This window comes from Chrysemys picta, unplaced genomic scaffold (assembly GCF_011386835.1).
Source record: "Chrysemys picta bellii isolate R12L10 unplaced genomic scaffold, ASM1138683v2 scaf1, whole genome shotgun sequence".
Classification (NCBI taxonomy): domain Eukaryota; kingdom Metazoa; phylum Chordata; order Testudines; family Emydidae; genus Chrysemys; species Chrysemys picta.
In genome coordinates this window covers 4,135,552-4,155,776 of record NW_027052708.1, presented here as the reverse complement: position 1 = coordinate 4,155,776, position 20,225 = coordinate 4,135,552, and the positions used below count along the sequence as shown (strand labels likewise).

At 46.3% G+C, this 20,225-nt stretch overlaps 2 protein-coding genes and 1 long non-coding RNA gene across 3 annotated transcripts in view; all 3 read right to left on the bottom strand.

Annotated features, from left to right (window-relative positions):
• The window catches only part of LOC122173448 (deleted in malignant brain tumors 1 protein-like), a 492,944-nt gene that overhangs the window by 92,679 nt on the left and 380,040 nt on the right, over positions 1-20,225 (bottom strand). The window lies entirely within an intron of this gene.
• The window catches only part of LOC135977472 (deleted in malignant brain tumors 1 protein-like), an 89,555-nt gene that overhangs the window by 65,694 nt on the left and 3,636 nt on the right, over positions 1-20,225 (bottom strand). The window lies entirely within an intron of this gene.
• Positions 9,648-10,998, bottom strand: LOC135977519 (uncharacterized). Its single transcript, XR_010594985.1, has 2 exons — positions 10,872-10,998; positions 9,648-10,070 (listed from the first exon to the last, which is right to left on the bottom strand). It is a non-coding gene; the product is annotated as an uncharacterized LOC135977519 (long non-coding RNA).

Sequence of the window (20,225 nt, the reverse complement as noted above, 5' to 3'; positions counted from 1 at the left end):
GTGGGTTGTGCTGACTTGTTGTCAGTGTCTATCCTTTTTCTTTTCTTAGACTCAGGTCTACAGAGCGTCAGTCCTACTGAGCCTTGGGCCATGCTGTCTCCAAGGTTTTAGAGATGTCCCCTACCTGTCCTGGCTGTGGTCCCTGCCAGCTTATGTGACCTGGCTTTGCTGACTCTGCTTCTGGGGGAGAGATAGGGAAACTTTGTCTATCAATTGAATGTTCCCTTCAGTTGCCCAGTCTTCAGTGTGGCCTGAACGTTCATGGATCAGGGTTCACTGACCCCAGAGATAGCTTTACAACATTTAATTTTTTCACAAACACTTTGAATTTCTCAAATTTCTATTTCTTGATAAAATGTCATGGATCTTTTATGGGTAAATTAATACAGGAAATCAGTGTGTTTCCAAAACTGTATTATTTAAAGTTTGCAGTAAAAGAGCTGAAAAGGTGGATTCAGACTTTAAAACTGTTTCTTTAAGCAAAAGGGGGCAATCCATGTGACCTCAAAACTCTTTGGGAATGATATGGAATGAGGAACCTTCTTTGTTTGCAGAATCTTTCATCCTATGTTTGAGACTGTGATGGATCTGTTAAGAATGGAACTACGACCCCCACCAGACCCTTCCCCACTGCACTTCCCTTTCCACTGGCCAGGTAAGGGGAATTGACCTGAACCAGGAAAGGGCCGGGCTATTGTGGGAAGTGGTGGCCACGTGGCAAACGAGGAGCTGCAGAGAGCTGGATGCAGAGGGCAGTCCCCAGGAATTGTATGCAGAGCTGCACATGGAACCGGCTGTGACTGCCAGAGATAACAGCTGGCTGCAGGTCTGTGAGAGGTTTATGGAGGAACAGCAGCGGCTGGGTAGGGAGCCAGTGGAGAGCGGCCCCAAAGAGAGACACTAAGTGAACCGGCCTGGAAACCTGCAAGGTCCAATTTGCTTGAATAGAGATTGGACTGGAGAGGGCACGCCAGGCTCTAGGCTGGAAGAGCCCTGACTCTCAACTGGACTGCCTCAGAGACCCAAACATTTACCAGTTTTACTCCCTATGAACTGTAACCGTTTAAGCCTCTGGACCTAGTGTGTGTATAACCTTCCCCTTTTCCCTTAGCCATGTGTCTGAGCAGTTAGTGGGACCAATCAGACCTAGCTGCCGAAGCACATACAGTGCTTGCCTCTGAGTGACGGTGTACCGGGCACGCTACTGGCACTTCAGGAGTTTGGTGTACTCCAGCACCAACTGCCCCAATAATTACAGGATTGTTTCTAATGGGTTAAAGAAGAACTTGTGTTGAGATTGACACGTCCCTCTTAGGTTTGTTGTTTTTACAGTGTGAATTTGCTCTGCTTGTGGGTACAGTGCATGTGTTTGAGCTGGTCCCCACACACCAGCATGGCTGAAACATGCAACTTCCCCTCCTGGGTGTTTCTCTCCCTCTCTCATTCTTTTCCACTGGGGGTGCTGGCCCATCTTCTGTATGGCCAGAGACCCTGATGTGCAGGAGTCAGGGGTTTCGGGAGAGGTTTTGTTTTCTGTGGCTAGTGACTGTCCCTAAAGTTACTCCTGTCAGGACTGAGATCCCCACTTTGAACTTTAGGGTACAAATGTAGGGGCCTGCATAAAAACTTCTAAGCTTAATTACCAGCTTAGCTCTGGTTCGGCTGCCACCATTTTCAATGGATTCCCTCCCTGGGAAACCTTGAAAAACCTTCACCAAATCCCTGGTGAAAACAAATCCAACCCCTTGGATTTAAAACAAGGGGAAATTAACCATTCCCCTCCTTCCTCCCACCAACTCCTGGTGAATCAAGATCCAAAACCCCTTTGGATCTAAAACAAGGAAAAAATCAATCAGGTTCTTAAAAAGAAGGTTTTTAATTAAAGAAAAAGGTAAAAATCATCTCTGTAAAATCAGTATGGAAATCAACCTTACAGGGTAATCAAACTTAAAGAGCTCAGAGGACTCCCCTCTAGTCTCAGGTTCAAAGTACAGCAAACAAAGAGAAACACTCTAGTAAAAGGTACATTTACAAGTTGAGAAAACAAAGGAAAACTAACACGCCTTGCCTGGCTATTTACTTACAAGTTTGAAATAGGAGAGACTTGCTTAGAAAGATGTGGAGAACCTGGATTGATGTCTGGTCCCTCTCAGTCCCCGAGAACGAACACTCTCCCAAACAAAGAACACAAACAAAAGCCTTCCCCCCCCCAAGATTTGAAAGTATCTTGTCCCCTTATTGGTCCTTTAGGTCAGATGCCAGCCAGGTTACCTGAGCTTCTTAACCCTTTACAGGGAAAAGGATTTTGGAGTCTCTGGCCAGGAGGGATTTATAGTACTGTACACAGGACAGCTATTACCCTTCCCTTTATAGTTATGACACGCCCCCCAAATCACAGATAGTGTTGGATGTTCGGTTCCACACTGGCTGTGATTTCTTCCTGGAGTTCTAGGAGAAAACAGAGTTAATAAGACACATGTACCTTTAGACATACTACTGATTATATAAAAACTAACAATATGTTTCATTCCAAGAACAATTGTTAACCAGTTAACTCTGGGAAACTTTCCCGGGAAAGTGCATCAGCCACTTTGTTAGAAGCTCCCGAAATGTGTTGTATTTCAAAATCAAAATCTTGGAGAGCTAAACTCCACCGAAGAAGTTTTTTGTTATTTCCCTTGGCGGTATGAAGCCACTGTAGCGCAGCATGGTCTGTTTGTAGTTGGAAACGCCGTCCCCAAACATATGGGCGTAGCTTTTCCAGCGCGTACACAATGGCGTAGCATTCCTTTTCACTGATTGACCAATGGCTTTCCCTCTCAGACAGTTTCTTACTGAGAAACACGACAGGATGGAATTCTTGATCCGGTCCTTCCTGCATTAAAACTGCTCCCACGCCTCGCTCGGACGCATCTGTGGTTACTAGGAACGGTTTGTCAAAGTCTGGGGCCCTTAGCACAGGGTCAGACATGAGTGTTGCCTTAAGCTGGTTAAAGGCCTTTTGACACTTATCAGTCCACTGAACTGCATTTGGCTGTTTCTTTCTGGTTAGGTCTGTCAGCGGGGCGGCGATTTGGCTGTAGTGGGGTACAAATCGCCTATAATATCCAGCCAACCCTAAGAAGGATTGGACCTGTTTCTTAGACTTTGGAACCGGCCACTTTTGGATAGCATCCACTTTGGCCTGTAGGGGATTTATAGTTCCTTGACCCACCTGGTGCCCCAGGTAAGTCACTCTGTTTTGGCCTATTTGACACTTTTTAGCCTTAACAGTTAGTCCTGCCTGCTGGATGCGCTCGAAAACTTTTTCCAGGTGCTCCATGTGCTCTGCCCATGAATCAGAAAAAATGGCCACATCATCGAGGTAGGCAACTGCAGATTCTCCCAATCCCGCTAGGAGACCATCTACAAGTCTTTGGAAGGTGGCGGGTGCATTTCGCAACCCGAAAGGAAGTACATTGAATTCATACACCCCTGCCTGGGTGACGAAGGCTGACCTTTCCTTAGCGGGTTCATCTAGTGGTACTTGCCAGTACCCCTTGGTTAAGTCCAAAGTAGAGATGAATTGGGCATGTCCCAATTTCTCCAATAGCTCATCTGTGCGTGGCATTGGATAGTTGTCAGGACGAGTTACAGCATTTAGCTTACGGTAGTCCACGCAAAAGCGTATTTCCCCATCTGGTTTGGGAACTAGAACCACTGGAGATGCCCATGCACTCTTAGAGGGGCGGATTATACCCATCTGTAGCATGTCCTGGATCTCCCTTTGTATAGCCGTTTTGGCATGAGGTGACTCCCGGTAGGGTGGGGTTCTAATAGGGTGAGCATTACCTGTGTCAATGGAGTGGTATGCCCGTTCGGTCCATCCTGGAGTGGCTGAGAAAATTGGTGCAAAACTTGTGCACAGCTCCTTGATCTGCTGTCGCTGCAGACGTCCAAGGGTCGTGGAGAGGTTCACCTCTTCCACGCCACCATCCTTTTTTCCTTCGTAGTAGACACCTTCAGGCCACTCCGCATCATCTGTTTCCTGGGCTGTAAACTGGCAAACGTTTAATTCTCTGGAATAAAAGGGCTTAAGAGAATTAACATGGTATACCTTAGGCTTTATGTTGGAGGTGGGGGAGGCTATGAGATAGTTAACAGCTCCTAGGCGCTCCTGGACCGTGAATGGTCCTTCCCACGACGCTTCCATTTTATGGGCCTGGAGCGCCTTTAAGACCATGACTTGGTCTCCTACCTTGAAGGACCGTTCTCTGGAATGTTTATCATACCAGGCCTTTTGCTCTTCCTGAGCATCCTTTAGGTTTTCTTTAGCAAGGGCCAAAGAATGTCGGAGGGTGTTTTGTAGGTTGCTTACAAAGTCTAGAATGTTTGTTCCTGGAGAAGGCGTAAACCCCTCCCATTGCTGCTTCACCAACTGTAATGGCCCCTTAACCTCACGGCCATACACAAGTTCAAATGGTGAAAACCCTAAACTGGGATGTGGTACAGCCCTGTAGGCAAAAAGCAACTGCTGCAACACGAGGTCCCAATCATTGGAGTGTTCATTTACAAATTTACGTATCATGGCCCCCAAAGTTCCATTAAACCTCTCCACCAGGCCATTGGTTTCATGGTGGTAAGGGGTGGCAACCAAGTGATTCACCCCATGAGCTTCCCACAGGCTTTCCATGGTTCCTGCCAGGAAGTTAGTTCCCGAATCTGTAAGGATGTCGGAGGGCCAACCTACCCTGGCAAAAATGTCTGTTAATGCCTGGCACACACTTTTAGCCCTGGTGTTGCTTAAGGGTACTGCTTCCGGCCATCGGGTAGCAAAATCCATGAAAGTCAGTACGTACTGCTTTCCTCTGGGTGTCTTCTTTGGGAAAGGACCCAGAATATCCACAGCTACGCGCTGAAATGGGACCTCAATTATGGGTAGTGGCTGGAGAGGGGCTTTAACCTGGTCTTGGGGTTTTCCCACTCGTTGGCACACCTCACAAGACCGGACATAATTAGCAACGTCCTTGCCCATTCCCTCCCAGTGGAAGGACTTCCCCAACCGGTCTTTGGTTCTGTTCACCCCAGAATGGCCACTGGGATGATCATGGGCTAAGCTCAAGAGCTTTACCCGATACTTAGTGGGAACTACCAACTGCCTTTGAGGATGCCAGTCTTCCTGGTGCCCACCCGAAAGAGTCTCCTTGTATAAAAGTCCTTGTTCTACAACAAACCGGGATCGGTTAGAAGAGCTGAGAGGCGGTGGGGTGCTCCGCGCCACCGCCCAAGCTTTCTGAAGGTTGTCATCTGCTTCCTGCTCGGCCTGGAACTGTTCCCTTGATGCTGGAGACATCAGTTCCTCCTTGGACTGTGGACTGGGGCTTGGTCCCTCTGGAAGCGATGCAGGTGCTGGGGCTGTTTCCATTGACTGTGAACCGCTGTCCGCTGGAGCACTATGTGGTAACTCAGGCTCTGGCTGAGCCTCTTGGGTAGGGTTATCTGCTGCTTCTGCCAATTCAGGCTCGCTGGTGCCCTCTGGCGTTGGAGTTGTAGACGGGTTTGCAAGCGCTGGACTCAGGGCTGGCAATGGTTCTGGTGCTGGTTGCGTTGCCGGTTCCGGTTCTGGGACTGGCTTTGGCTGGGTCTCTGGGATTGGATCCACTACGGCTGTTGCAGTCGTTGGCAGGGGATCCTGTTCCACCACCGTTGTTTGGGTCTCTGGTAACACAGACGGGGCCCTGGTGGATGGCTCAGGAACAGGGATGGGGGTGAAAGCTTGCTTAGCCTTTGCTAGTTCCAGTTCATGTTTCCTTTCTTTTTCTCTCTCCTCCATCTCTTTTTCTTTCAGCTCCATCTCTCTCTTGTGGGCCCTCTCTTTGGCTTTTTTCAGCTCCATCTCTCTTTCATGGGCCTCCTTTTTGGCTTTTTCTTCTCTTTCTCTCTGCTCTGTCTCGAGTTTTGCTAATTGAAGCAGTCTCTGATGTTTTCTTTCATTTTCTTCTGCTTCTAGTTTGGCCAGTTCTATTTTGATAGCTACTTCTTTGGTAGTCATTTTCCTGTTTTCTTGTGCTGGGTAACCCCCTCTGCAGTGGGCTGAAACTGGGAAGCTCTCAGCTCTGGCTGCTGCAGAGTTAACAGTAACTTTCTAACTAGCTACTCCCGAGGATGTAAAAAGAAAAAAAAACAATTCAGCTTGTAAATACCTTTTACCAGTCATTTGCTAATTGAACCCTCCTCTTAACAAAGGACCTGTAAAAAAAAAACTTAACACCTCTGCCTTCAGGCAAGGAGAGATAAGATATGCATCTATCTACTTCCAGCTCGGCTTTCCAAGCAGCTAGAAGGAAAAAAAAATCTCACTGGCTTTTGGGTTTAAAATGATCCCACCGCTGCCACCATGTCAGGACTGAGATCCCCACTTTGAACTTTAGGGTACAAATGTAGGGGCCTGCATAAAAACTTCTAAGCTTAATTACCAGCTTAGCTCTGGTTCGGCTGCCACCATTTTCAATGGATTCCCTCCCTGGGAAACCTTGAAAAACCTTCACCAAATCCCTGGTGAAAACAAATCCAACCCCTTGGATTTAAAACAAGGGGAAATTAACCATTCCCCTCCTTCCTCCCACCAACTCCTGGTGAATCAAGATCCAAAACCCCTTTGGATCTAAAACAAGGAAAAAATCAATCAGGTTCTTAAAAAGAAGGTTTTTAATTAAAGAAAAAGGTAAAAATCATCTCTGTAAAATCAGTATGGAAATCAACCTTACAGGGTAATCAAACTTAAAGAGCTCAGAGGACTCCCCTCTAGTCTCAGGTTCAAAGTACAGCAAACAAAGAGAAACACTCTAGTAAAAGGTACATTTACAAGTTGAGAAAACAAAGGAAAACTAACACGCCTTGCCTGGCTATTTACTTACAAGTTTGAAATAGGAGAGACTTGCTTAGAAAGATGTGGAGAACCTGGATTGATGTCTGGTCCCTCTCAGTCCCCGAGAACGAACACTCTCCCAAACAAAGAACACAAACAAAAGCCTTCCCCCCCCCCAAGATTTGAAAGTATCTTGTCCCCTTATTGGTCCTTTAGGTCAGATGCCAGCCAGGTTACCTGAGCTTCTTAACCCTTTACAGGGAAAAGGATTTTGGAGTCTCTGGCCAGGAGGGATTTATAGTACTGTACACAGGACAGCTATTACCCTTCCCTTTATAGTTATGACAACTCCTCTCGACACCCTATTGCCTTTCGCTGCATCTGCCATTCCCTGAGTACTAGGCAGTGACTGGGTTGGAAAGAGGGGGCACCCGTGAGTTGAAGTGGCCACAGGTCAGACACAGCAACATCTTAGCCATAACATAGATGTGTAGATTTTAAGGCCTGTAGGGACAATTAAATAATCCAATCTAACCCCCATACATATGACAGACCATTAAAGTCACCCCTGCATTAAGCCCAACAACCTGGATTAGACCAAACTGTTATAGCCCTCAGGAGACTAAACTATTTTGTGCCACAGGCAGAGACTAGGAAGGACTGAGAGGCACCCACACCTGAGGCCCCTTTAATGGCAGGGAATTGATTTGGTGAGATATACCGAAATGATCCTAGCAAGGGACTTGTGTCCCATGTTGCAGAGGATGGCAAAAACCTCCAGTGTCCCTGCCAACCTGACCTGGGGAAAAATTCCTTCCTGAACCCCAAAATGGAGATCAGGTAGACCCTGAGCATGTGAGGAAGGCCCACCAGCCAAACACCTGAAAGAAATAGTTTTCTATATCACCTGAGAGCACTTGCTTAAGTAGCCCCTGTCCCCTCACGCCAACTCCATGTGGGGTGGAGAATCCATCATTTCCCTTGGTGCTTTGTTCCAATGTTTAATCACCTATTTCAAATTTGTCCCTTATTTCTACAATTTCTCTGGCACTAACTTCTTTATTATGCCTTTCTGTACTAGATGAAAGAGTCCTTTAGTACCCAGTATGTTCTCTTTGTGAGGGTATTTATGCACCATAATCAAGTCACCTCTTCATCTTCTTTTTGATAAACTGAACAGATTGAACTCTTGTCTCTCACTGTAAGGCATCTTTTCAGCTCTTTTTAAAATAGCTCTTCACTGCCCCTTGTCCAATTTTTCACAGTTAGTCTTAAAATGTGGACAACACAACTGGATGCAATGTTTTGGTATTGCTCTTACCAATGTTGAATACAGAGATAAAATCTGCGCCCTATTTCTAGTCATTATTCTCTTGTATATATGTCCAAGAATTGTATTGGCCATTTTGGCCACAGCATCACCCTGGGATTTCATGCTGAGTTGTTTGTCCATTATGACGCATAAATCCTTCTCAGAGTCACATATGTATGACCTTGGATTTTATCAAAGCTCATTTATACAATAGAATTCCCTCCTCAGTCACCTTCACCTGCTGCTCTCCCTTTTCTCTTTCCTTTTCTCCAGGATCTGTGTGTGCCATTTTGGGGGGAGTTCTCCTCCTCTCTTTACCTGTGAGCAATGTGACCCCCCCGGATGGACTGACCAAACCCAGGATTCCATCAGCCTTAAAGAAGAGGGGAGAGTTGACCTGCTCCCTCTTTAAAGCTTCATTCCCAAGCCCTAGGCAGAGTCAGAAGCCTGGGTTCCCTGCTAAATCACAAACATCCACCCTGGGGCCACCTCCTCTCTCTGGTCATTTCCTTTATCCCACACATCTGTCTTGAAGACACAACCCCTGGCGCGGATTAGCACAGCCCCTGAGATTTCCCTTCTCAGTCTCCAAGGGTCACTACACTCTATTACATGTCTTGATAATGTTGTCTTCTGTTTTTTTCCTTTCAAAAGTAAATTGTTTTATTCCTAGTCTCTTCATATGACCGTCCCACCCCCAAACTTCCTGCTTCCAATCATCTGCTTTCACCTTCTGTCAACCTTTTCTATCACCATTATATTGGTGTACAGATGAAGTGACCAAACTGAATGCAGGATTTGTGGTAAAGGAAAGACAGACATTTCTGTGAAATATTGATGTACTCTGCATGCATTCTGCTACTGATTTTATTGAGGGTTCATCCAGAGAAAACTTCTGGCTTCTCCACTGGTCAGTACTCAGTTCAGCATCAATATTAAACTATATTTGTAGAAGGCATTGGAAATAAATATTCCACTGTGTGAACATGATCAGTTTTACTGGGGTTTCTAGTAACAACTAGACTTGTTATTTGTTGTAGCTTTATTGGTTCAGTGGAAATCCAGACTCTGATTAACCTTCCCCTTGTCACTATTTTCTATAAAGTATTTATTATTCTAGCAGAACTATTCATCCTTTGTATTTATCGCTAATGGGGAATTCTTTTCTTCATTTTTTTAATTTCAGGTGTGAATTACCCAGGGGGAATTTCCCATTTATCTCCTTGAATTCAATGAACGTTTCAAATCTGAATTTGCTTTAGGAACAGCCATGTTGCTCACTGCAGAATGTTCTCTTGCTGGTGTCTCACTTTTACCATATGCCTGATAGAACATGCAGTGTAAACCACCCCACCCCCTTCAAATAGCCTGCCAGACCCAGAGGTGGCCCACCCTTGTCTCTTCGTTTGTTTAATCTCAGCCTCAAACTGTGATGAGCCGTGGGAACTGCACAATTCATCTGGCAAGAAAAACTTACACTATGGGGAAGACTTTCAGAAAGGATTTAATAAGAAAAAGGCACAAATTGAACCTGAAGAAATTACAGGGATAAAACATCAGGAAACTTCCATCCTTGTCAATCAATGGGAAGTTACACAGAGGAAATCTCTGAACTTTTTCCCACTCACACTTTCCTGCAACTTCACACAAATCCTAAAGAAACATCTGCTTTGTCTATCTACTAGGCAGGGACTGTCTCTGGGCATCATGCCAGAGGGAGCATTTCTCAGAGAAAGGGGCAAAGCTTTTACATTATCCCAAGTTATTTGGTCCAATCACATTGTTCTGATACTGATCCCCCAGAGTCACCATGTCCCACATCATCATAACTTGTGTCTCCAAGAGGCAGGAACAGGGTTTCTTTCTCTGTCACAGAGACACCTTCATTCCTTAGCGAGTGCAGATTCCAACCTGAAAATACAAAAGGAGACACATACAGTCAGTGGATCCATTTTATGGCTACATATGGCCACATAGCAATGGTGGAGTGCACTCTCTGGTATGGGTTGGAAAATGTTCCCTCTTCGTTCTTCTCATTGGGTCCATGACAAATTTTAATCCATCATCTCTGTACATATTCTGGAAGTAAAATCCTTGGTTTCAAGACCATTTACAATTGCCAACTGAGAACTGTATTCACCTGTCACTTCATGTATAAAACCCAATCATTTACCAGGAAGTAGGTCTTACTTAAGGGCATTGTATAATTCACTCTGTGCTAATCACAAACATAAGCACATTATTCTTATCAAGTACTAAGTAATGCACATTTGATTGCCACTCCAATTCCTCTGGGGTGGCTGGTGGTGTCTGCTCATGACACAATGGGGAAGGGAAGGGAGAGGAGATGTTGGCCAAGGATAATGGGCAAAGCCTGACTTTTACAGGAAGTGTCATGGGCTCTTTAACAATGCACATCAGTAACAGGACTTTGGTTTATAAGATTCTGTCCAAAAGATACACGCACAGAAAACTGTTGGGAATCCAGTAATCCAGGGTGTGGCAGCCACACAAAGATTTGAACCTAGAGACTGAGGGACCTTGCAGCTTTTCCTGTCCCCACTGCAAGCACTGAAGCCTCTGCTTTGAGGGAAAGAAGAGAAGGAGAGTTTTTTTCCACAGGCATTGGGTTGGTCAGGTTTGTTCCTTTGCTGTGTAATGAACATTTCCATCCATCCCATTCTGTAGAGACACTGTGAAGTGCAAACTCACCTGTCTGTGAATCCCTGCTCCTGTCACTCACCCCAGTGCCTTCCTCATCATTCTGCCCCAAAGCAGGGTCACCTTCAGGATCAGACACTTCTCTGGCATCATCATAACCATCCCCTGGGACATCTCCAGGAAGGGCAGGGGCATCTGACGTGAAGATGTGAAGTAATTAAGAGAATATTCACAGTGGAGACAGAATTAAACTACAAGCTGCAGATGCACCAGCCTCATTGGTCCTTGGGGATCTCTCAGCGACTTAACTTCCACCCTCAGGGATGTAAGACAAGCCCTCCTCTGGAACCCTCAGATTGAGGGGTTTTACAGATCACATTGATTTGATACATTTCAATAGCTGGTTGAGAGGATCCTAGAGCTCCCAGATGAGCAGGGGGATGGGAAGTTGTAGAAAGAGGTGACTGGGATCTAGTCCAGAGGGACTGCTCCACAAAGCATTTGGTTACAATAATTACAAATCTAAATGACTTGGAATTGTCCAGAGATTGTTCCTGGCTTCCTAAATTTGATAATATTTTTAAATGTCTTTTCAATACGTTCTCCTGATAAGGTTTACCCATAAACTGCCATCAGTCTCCAATGCACTGACACCACTGGGAGCTGAGCCAGCTAATAAGGGTCAGAAATGGGACTTTGGATGTAAAATCTCTATGCCCCCCCCCGTCCCATCACAGCATATCTAACATAGATGTATATAAGCTGCCACAGCTGCATGTCAGGAAAGGCTGGCAGGGAACATTGCTCCTATGTAAAGGTCTCTCCTTCGATGCTCCCTCTTTACAACTAGTGAGTAACCTTGGTGCTCATGACAGTGAGGGTCACAGGGCAGTGATCTGAGCCAAGTACCATGTGGGCAGCTCCTGAGTAAACTGCTCCTTCCGTCCCCGCAATGGGCCTCTGTCATGACCTAGGGCACCACACTCTTCCCTACCCCTGGGCCTCCACATAGCTCTTGTAATGCACCTGGTCAGCGCCCCCAGTGTTATGTCAGTAGACAATACTGGTGGTTAAACTTTGTGGTTTTCTTAATAAACCACTATTGTTCCTACTGGGAAACACATTTAGTTTTTTGTCAGGGTGATGTTGCTTCCAGGAGGTAGATTCACTGCTCACCTCGGCCGTCTGGAGTCTGGGGGACGTCGTTGAAGGCAGGCTCCTCCACGTTATCATAATCCAGCTGAGACCCCCCTGGGGAAGCTCCCTCTGAAACAGCAAACACCACAGTCAGCCCATGGCACCAGCAGCGTCTCTTCAGCGCAGGTGGCCTTTATAACTAGAGCTGTTTATCATGGCACGTCAGAGGGGAAGTCGCAGGGGACCCATGGTGAGAGGGCACAAGTCAGAGAACGACAGTAAAACAGGAGTCCCGGAAATAACTAGGGGCCAATCCTGTCCCTGCAGAATCCAACAGCATCTCTTGTATGTGTTTCAGTGGGAGCAGGATCTCGGCTTCTGCTGAGATAACAGGTTGGAACACAGGCGCTGCCAGGCCAGAGCCGGCCTGTGTGAATCCAGCTGATCTCTGCAGATGGTTTGAATTTTCCTGTTACCCTGGGGAGGGGGAACCTCCCCTCTGCCGGAATTACAGCTCCCGCTGGGAGGTGACTGGCCTGATCCTTTGTGAGCTCCTGCTCTCCACTAGCCTCTCAGGCAGCCCAGGGCTCAGCTTGGCAGTGCTCCGGCTTCTCAGCAGAACTGGCTCATCTGCTCAGTGTCTCCTCCCCCAGCCACAGGCTAAACTCCCACAGGGCCCAAATTCATGGACTCCCTTGAGAGCAGCTGGGGTAGAAATGCCGCCCTGTTTATAATTAGAGATGGGCCCAGGCCAGAAAGTTCAGATCCAGGGTTTTGCTTCAGCTTGTTATAGTGACAGGTGTCAGCTGCAAAACTGACATCTGGAGCTGGGGCCAGAATCTGCAAATGCCCCCACCCACAATGGTCTGGTGGGTTCGGACCAGTGAGTTGGGTTGAGCCCATCTGTAATTATAACGTAGGACAATCTTCTCGTCTCTCTCAGAGGTGAGAGACGAGCTCTGTTGGGCATTGATGCCTTCCATCCAAAGAGACTGACCCGTCTCCTCCAGCTCCTCACCGTGGGAGGTCACTGGGAACCACTCCCAGGGGTGTGTGCTCAGGAGATGGTCACATGTTCCCATCCTGAGATTCTGAAAGAAATCTTGTTCAATGGGATTAGACCCGACTGTGTAAAATGGGAACCGTGTGAGGGGAAATGGCTGCGATTACAGAAAGTGTCATAGAAATTCTGTTCTCTGCCCAGATTTGGGTCTCTCAGCCTGAGTCTGCCCCTCCCCTGTTACCTTGTTCTGGTCCAAGATCGTTTTCATCCTCGCTGTCCCCGGTGTAATATGGCAGCTTCGTCACTGAGTCATCTGAATAGGAGACTGGAGAGACAAGAACCAGAAATTCATCACTGTGAGAACAGCAGAACTGTGGGACTGGGAACACATCCGGGGCCAGGAGCAGGATTTCCAGTCTCAGACTATTCCTTCTTCTACAGGAGATGGTGGCTCACAGTGACTCTGAGTGGTGAGAAGCTGACACAGAATCCCCAGGAGAAATCTCCATGTTACTGTGGTAAATGTGACAGAGGGGATGCTACAATATGACCTGAAATATACTGGGGTGAGTGAAGGGCACGTCTCTGGCTGCTGGTCCAGGGAAGTTCCACAATGATCCTGGCCTCCTCAGCCACAGAGGGGACTCCTCCTTCTTAAGGGTAAATACCCACCTCCCCTATGAATCAATCGATCAGCTCTCCGTGGTGTTTACAGTTTAGGCCAAGACAGGCCCAGAGTAGAATCTGTGATTTCCTGTAACCATCTTAGCAGTGGTTCTGGGAGATGCCCTGAGCATGTTCCCAGAGCACCACCACAGCACAGCCCTTGGGCAGGATGTTCTCATCAGACGTTGAGACAAAATTGTACATAGGATAACAGGGCCATGACTCAAAGTCATGAGGCTCTCCTGGGCTGATCTCTCTGCTCTGCAGGGCCAGCACACAACATTTTGGCACCTGAGGCAGGGAGCTCAAATTACGCCCCCATACTCCATCGCTTAGGCCAAAACTTTGAAAGGTCTCAATTCTGCCTTCTTCCTGTTCTACTCCTCTCATGGTACTGCTCTGCTACCTACCCCAATAAAGAACTAACAACTTAAAATGCCTTGTTCAAAAATTTTAAGTAACACTTAACTTTCAAACGCCTAAACAGCAAATGTAACTTTTCTTGGCTGCATAGTAAACACTGGCATTTTTATCTGTTTGAATAATCAAAGTGGTGCTTTCCGTGCCTTCTTTGTTTCAAAGCTATGAACTGCTTCCTGCTGAAGGTCCACAGTCTGGACCAGCTCATGCTCTACTGAGATGGTTGCAAGGTCGACCAGCCTCTCCTGTTTCATCGTGGAGCATAGGTGTTTTTTTATTAACTTCAGCTTGGAGAAGTTGCGTTCTCCACTGGCAACTGTTACAGGAAGTGTTAAAAGTATGCGCAGAGCAACAAAAGCATTTGGAAAGAGGGTGGTCATCTTATTTGTTCACATATATTCCAGAACAGCCTTTGGAGTCGATCCTGCTGAAATGTATCATGAACGGGCTTTCAGTTCATCACCTAAATCACTCGCATCAATATTGCGCATATCATCATGTGTCAACACTGTCTCTAGTGCCCTGCATTGCTGGTGTAGGTCTTCTTCGGGTATAGTGAGGAGTTTTGGAATATCATACAACATCCCGAATATACTGCTCTGTTCCTTGAGCTGCATGAAACATTCTTCAACTGACTGTATTGCACAATCTAGCACCTGGTTAAAAAATTTAACTTTGGGGTCTCTTATAGGATTATCCCGTGCCTCGTAATCAAAATGTCTTCTTCTTCGGTGACTCTTGTATTCTTGAATGGGAGGGAAAATAATTTCAGTGTGAAGTTCCTCTGCCAACTTCTATGCACTCTTCAGAACGTTTTGAAATCCCTCATCTGACCGGTAAGACTGTAGGTATGACTTTGCTTTGTCCAATTGTTACATTGCTCCAGATATATCAAGGTCAACACCTTGGAGTTTCTTGCTTACAACATTTATTTCAAACAGTATGTCATGCCACAACACTAAGCCACACAGAAATTTGAAGTTATGTATGTTTCTGGTGATTCCATTTCCCTCTGCCACTGTTTTCCCACGTTCCTGTCATAGCATTATCCTCCATCAGGGCAACTATGGCATCATCTATCTTCCCAGTTTGGTGTTTGATAGGCTTTATCACCTCCACTCAACTTTCCCATCATGTGGCACTCAGTGGTTTCAGTGTCAGAGAGGATGTTCCCAGATGTTGCTTCAAACTTTGCCATTGATGAGTTGATGCAGAGAAAAATACATAGATGCTTTGAATTACATTAAAAAAATCAGCAACCTCACTATAACCTGATGCTGCATCACTGACCACCAAGTTCAAGGAATGAGAACTGAATGGGACAAAAAGAGCTCAAGGGTTTAACTCTCGGATCCATGTCTGCACTCCTCTGTTCTTTCCTCTCATGTTGGCACCATTATCGTAGCCCTGACCTCTCATGTCAGTTACTGCAATTCCTGTATCTTCCAGCTTTTTAAGAAGCACATTTGTCCTACCAGCTCCTGTAGTATCATCAATGTCAATATGTTCTATAAAATGCTCTCTAACAGTCACCATTGCAGGGACATTTTCACTACGTTCTGTTGTTGTTACAAGATGCACCATTAGAGTCATTTGTTCCATATGGCTGATGTCAGGTGTGCAGTCCAGAATAACAGAATAATATCTTGTTGACTTCAGATGTGCCACAATCTTATGTTTGACTTTTGTTGCCAGTAACTGTATGATCTCATTTTGAATTGTTTTTCCAAGGTAGTGGTGTGTGTACATTTTCTAGGCAGTGACTCTTCTTAGATGTTCCTGCAGTACAGCATCAAACTCTGCTCCACAATTTTAAGGAAGTTTCCATTGTTTAGCACATACAACTGATCTGAAGTGCCACACAGTGCTAGGGTTTGGGTAACAAGCATTCTCACAAAGGCAATGAGCCTTTTCAGAACATTTTGCCAGTAAAGAGACTCTGATGCAATCTTGCCTTGAAGCTGATCAGCTATGGTGACCTTTAACCTTAGTCTCATCTCAAGCTCTTTCCACCTATGGAATGCTCTCTGGTGATTTGCTGCCTTCTCATGGCATGCCAGATTTCTAGCCAGATTTTTCCAGTCCTTTTTTCCTGTAGAACCCAATGTGGCTGGAACATTAGACTGGAAGAGTCTGCAACAAAAACAGTATGCAACAAAAACACTTTGTCACCATTGGGGATTTCACGTCAGTAATGTGTTGGATGGAAACTTTTATTTTCATTGTCTTTGGGGAACATGAAGTTTTTCACTTGCTGTGGCTCATGCAGTACAAGGAAGTCCCTCAGGCTACTGCTCAAGTGGGTGCACAATCCTGGATCATCTAGACTTATGGAACTAAACTCAGCAGCAGCTGTTTCTTGTGCCTCCACCACACTCTTCTCCGATCTACACTTTTCTTCAGGAATGTGCATGGTTACATCCATTTGAGATGGCGATATGGATGCTGCAGTAGCTGCCAGGTCACCTGCACACTGACTAACTGGAAGATCAGGCATCTCCTCACCACTCACATCCTCACTGGGAACGGAAAGCTCACCGTGAACATTTGTGTCTATTTTGACAGGTTTCAGAGTAGCAGCCGTGTTAGTCTGTATCCGCAAAAAGAAGAACAGGAGTACTTGTGGCACCTTAGAGACTAACAAATTTATAAGAGCATAAGCTTTCGTGGACTACAGCCCACTTCTTTGGATGCATCCGAAGAAGTGGGCTGTAGTCCACGAAAGCTTATGTTCCAATAAATTTGTTAGTCTCTAAGGTGCCACAAGTACTCCTGTTCTTCTATTTGTGTCTATGTATCTCAGGAGAGCTCCTTCCTGCTTAGATAGAAAAGCTTCCTTTGCTTTCTTTCTTTTTCTGAATGCTGCCCCAGAGGGGCGTTTTCTTATTTCACTCATGACTGCTGTTATATGCCAGCCATAGTGGCTCTTAACACTCAATTGAAGGGTACAAATAAGCAGGCTGGTAGCAGGGCCGGAGTAAGGGAAGAAATCAGCATCCTAAGGACCTAACTGGTTCCTACTACGTCAGTTGACTGCCTGTTCTCCTCAAGTGGGTTCAGGGAAGCAGCAGGAAACAGGAAGCTCCCTGAGAAGCTGGTGTTAATCACTCCAGGCTCCTGGGGGTGCTAGAGAGGTACATAAGACGCTCCTCCTCCTCTCTCTCCCTGCAGCTCCTGCTGCTTTCTGTTATTCCCTGTCACCTTTTCTCCTGCCTGCCTGTTATGTCTCTTGTGCCCTCCTTCCTCCAGCACAGCACTCCACCATCTCTGTGCATCCAGAGCAGAGAGAATACATATGCACCAGCAGCAGACGCAATTTTCTACATGTAAGCAGAGTCAGGATAAGCTCTACCCTGACATCTGGTGGTAAATTATGGTGAGGGTTGAAAAAAACTTCAGGGGCTGACCTTGTTTGCATAGGCACACCTACCCGCCTAGCCTGGGACAACAACAACTGAAAGTGGTTACTTTAGCTGGTGTGGGATCCCCAGTTTCTCTGTTATTGGGGCAAGAAGAATAAAGTGTTGTTACCCTGATAGGTGAATCAAGGCCAGTGGAACTGTTGTATGACAGAGAGACTCACCAGTAATTAAGTAGCACTTGCTAGACAAGGAGCATGGGTTACAAAACCCAGTGACTGGAGAAAGGATGGGGACAAGTATTTGTACTTGATGGTATGGGTGCCCTTTGAGGGCTCAAAATACCAATTACACCATCTCCTCTCTCCACTGTTGAATGTCAGAGCTAATTTTGATTCCATTAGGAGTCTAGTTACAGGCTACTGAACTGAATTCACTTTGGGCCAATGGTGCACCAGCACTGGGGCTCCCCTACTATGAGCTAAAATCACAAAAGTGCTAAAGTTATTAAGAACTGAGATTACTGAGTGCTGTGTTAAATAGTGGGGGAGCCTAAAGCTATACTGCTAAGCTGCTGGCGGAGCAAGTTTGCGGGGATGGCTGGAGGAGCAGCAAGTGGCGCGAAGCCTTGTGGGGACGGAAGGAATGGTGAGTGGAGGTGTTTGCGGGATGGCTGGAGCGACTCACAGATCGGTGAGCGGAGCGGAGCAGCTCGTAGAGCAGAGCAGTTCGTGGGACGGCAGGAAGTGGACTGGCTCGTGGTGAAGGCTGCGGCGGAACCCCACGGAGAGATGGCCGGCTGGCCTCAGATCATGTAAGGTGCCCCTTAACACTCTGCGTGCCCCCCTTTTACTCTGTGGCTGCACTGACCAAGGACAGAGACTGTGCGGGTTGTTGGACTTTTGGGACTTTGGGTGGTTGCTGGACCCAAGAGACTTTGGGGGTGTAGGACTTTGGAGACTCTGGGTGATTTTTGGGTTGCTGGATTCAAGAACCAAAAGGAAAGGACACAGCCCAATTTGCTGGGGTGGATCTTTTGCTCCTGGTTTGTGTTATGAATCCTGTTTGTGGTGTTTTTCCAATTTAATGATGATGTCGTTAACCTCATGTTATTAAACTTTTTCTGCTACACTCAGACTCCGTGCTTGCGAGAGGGGAAGTATTGCCTCCTAGAGGCAACCAGGGGGTGGTATATAATTGTCCCAGGTCACTGGGTGGGGGCTCGAGCCGGTTTTGCATTGTGTTATTGAAACGAAACCCCAAGATTCAGACCCGGCCCTTGTTGCTGCCAACTTAGATGGGCAAAAGGGTTACATACACTCTGGGTCCTAGTGGCGCCCGCCATAGTCTGGCACCTGAGGAGGCCGCTTGAGTTCACCTCATGGTAAGGCCAGCCCTGCTGCTCCGGGGGCAGGAGGGAGCTAACCCAGCAGACCAGTGGCTGGGGTGGGAGAGGGGCACAGATCATCCCCTGCTCCAATGCTCCGGAGCAGTTTTCAAATGATAGTTTAGTCTGGCCCCAGACAGCCGCTTTCCTGACCACTCACTGGTTACACTCCAAGGCTGCAGGACGGGCAGAGTGACATTCACTGTGCCTAGAATAGGGACACTCAGTGTATGGTGGGACGGAAACTCACCTCCCTCAGTCTACATGAGTAACTGCTGGTCTCACCACAGACCCAGCTCCACAGCTACAGCTTGGCAAAACAAACGAACAAACAAAAACAGATGGTTTCTCTGGCCATTGGGGAAAAAAAGCAAAATAATTCCAAGATTGTTTTGAGTTGAGCCAAAAATGACTGTTTTGGGGAATTTTTGGCAAATGAAAAAGTAAAAAAAAAGTTTAATGTTGGATGAATCCATTTGGTGTTCTTTTGGACATCAGTTAATTTTTGTTTGTTTGTTTTTATAGCTAAAATTAAAGGAAATTTCTAATGGAAAAATACTATCAAATTGAAAAAAAACAAAATATTTTCTTTATAAAGTGTTGAAATGAAATGAATTGTTCTGTGTGTATTTGGAACAACTGGGTGAAATTGACAGGAATTTGTGAAATGTTTCAGTGTCTGTGAATCTGTATTTTTCACCAAAACATTTTGCAATGAAGACTTTGTGCCCAGCTCCAATGACAAGCTCACAGGCTGAAGCTGCAGTGATTGAAATCTGGGTCAGGGCCTCAGATGGAAAAGGCATTAGATAGCTGCTCCCTGTTAAGAGTGAGACACACAGACCTGAGCGACTGAACATTTCCTGCTTCTCTCTCATCAGGTTATAATCAATCTCCTCATACACGGCCTCAGAGAAGGGATCCAAGGGTCTTCTGGAACCTGAAAACAAAGGTCAGGGTTTGCACAGGGTCGTTGAAACCAGAGATGGGAAACACTATTGGATCATCCAGCCCCTCCCCCTGGGCCCAGTTCGAGCCTAAACCCTACAGCACATTCCCACTGCTGGAATTTAAATGAGCCAGGGGACAGGGTTTCTTTCCACAACAGCCCTTTGATGATGGTTCCCAGGGCTAGTTCGCTGTCAGGAAGCTTCATCACATTCATCTTAAATGTTCCCTTTTTAATCTCATCCCATTATTCCTGGTTATTCCCCTTTGGAGCAGTTTAAATAATTCTTCCCCCACACTGGTGTTTATCTGCAAAATGGTGATAACATCAGGTTTTTTTTAATTGAGTTTAAGGCCAGAAGAGACCATTAGACCATCTAGTCTGACCTCCTGTATAGCACAGGCCACTGCATTTCACCCAGATACCCGTAGGTTTGAGTTCAAAGATTCACTTAGACTAAAGCACCTCAGCAGAATAAGCTCTT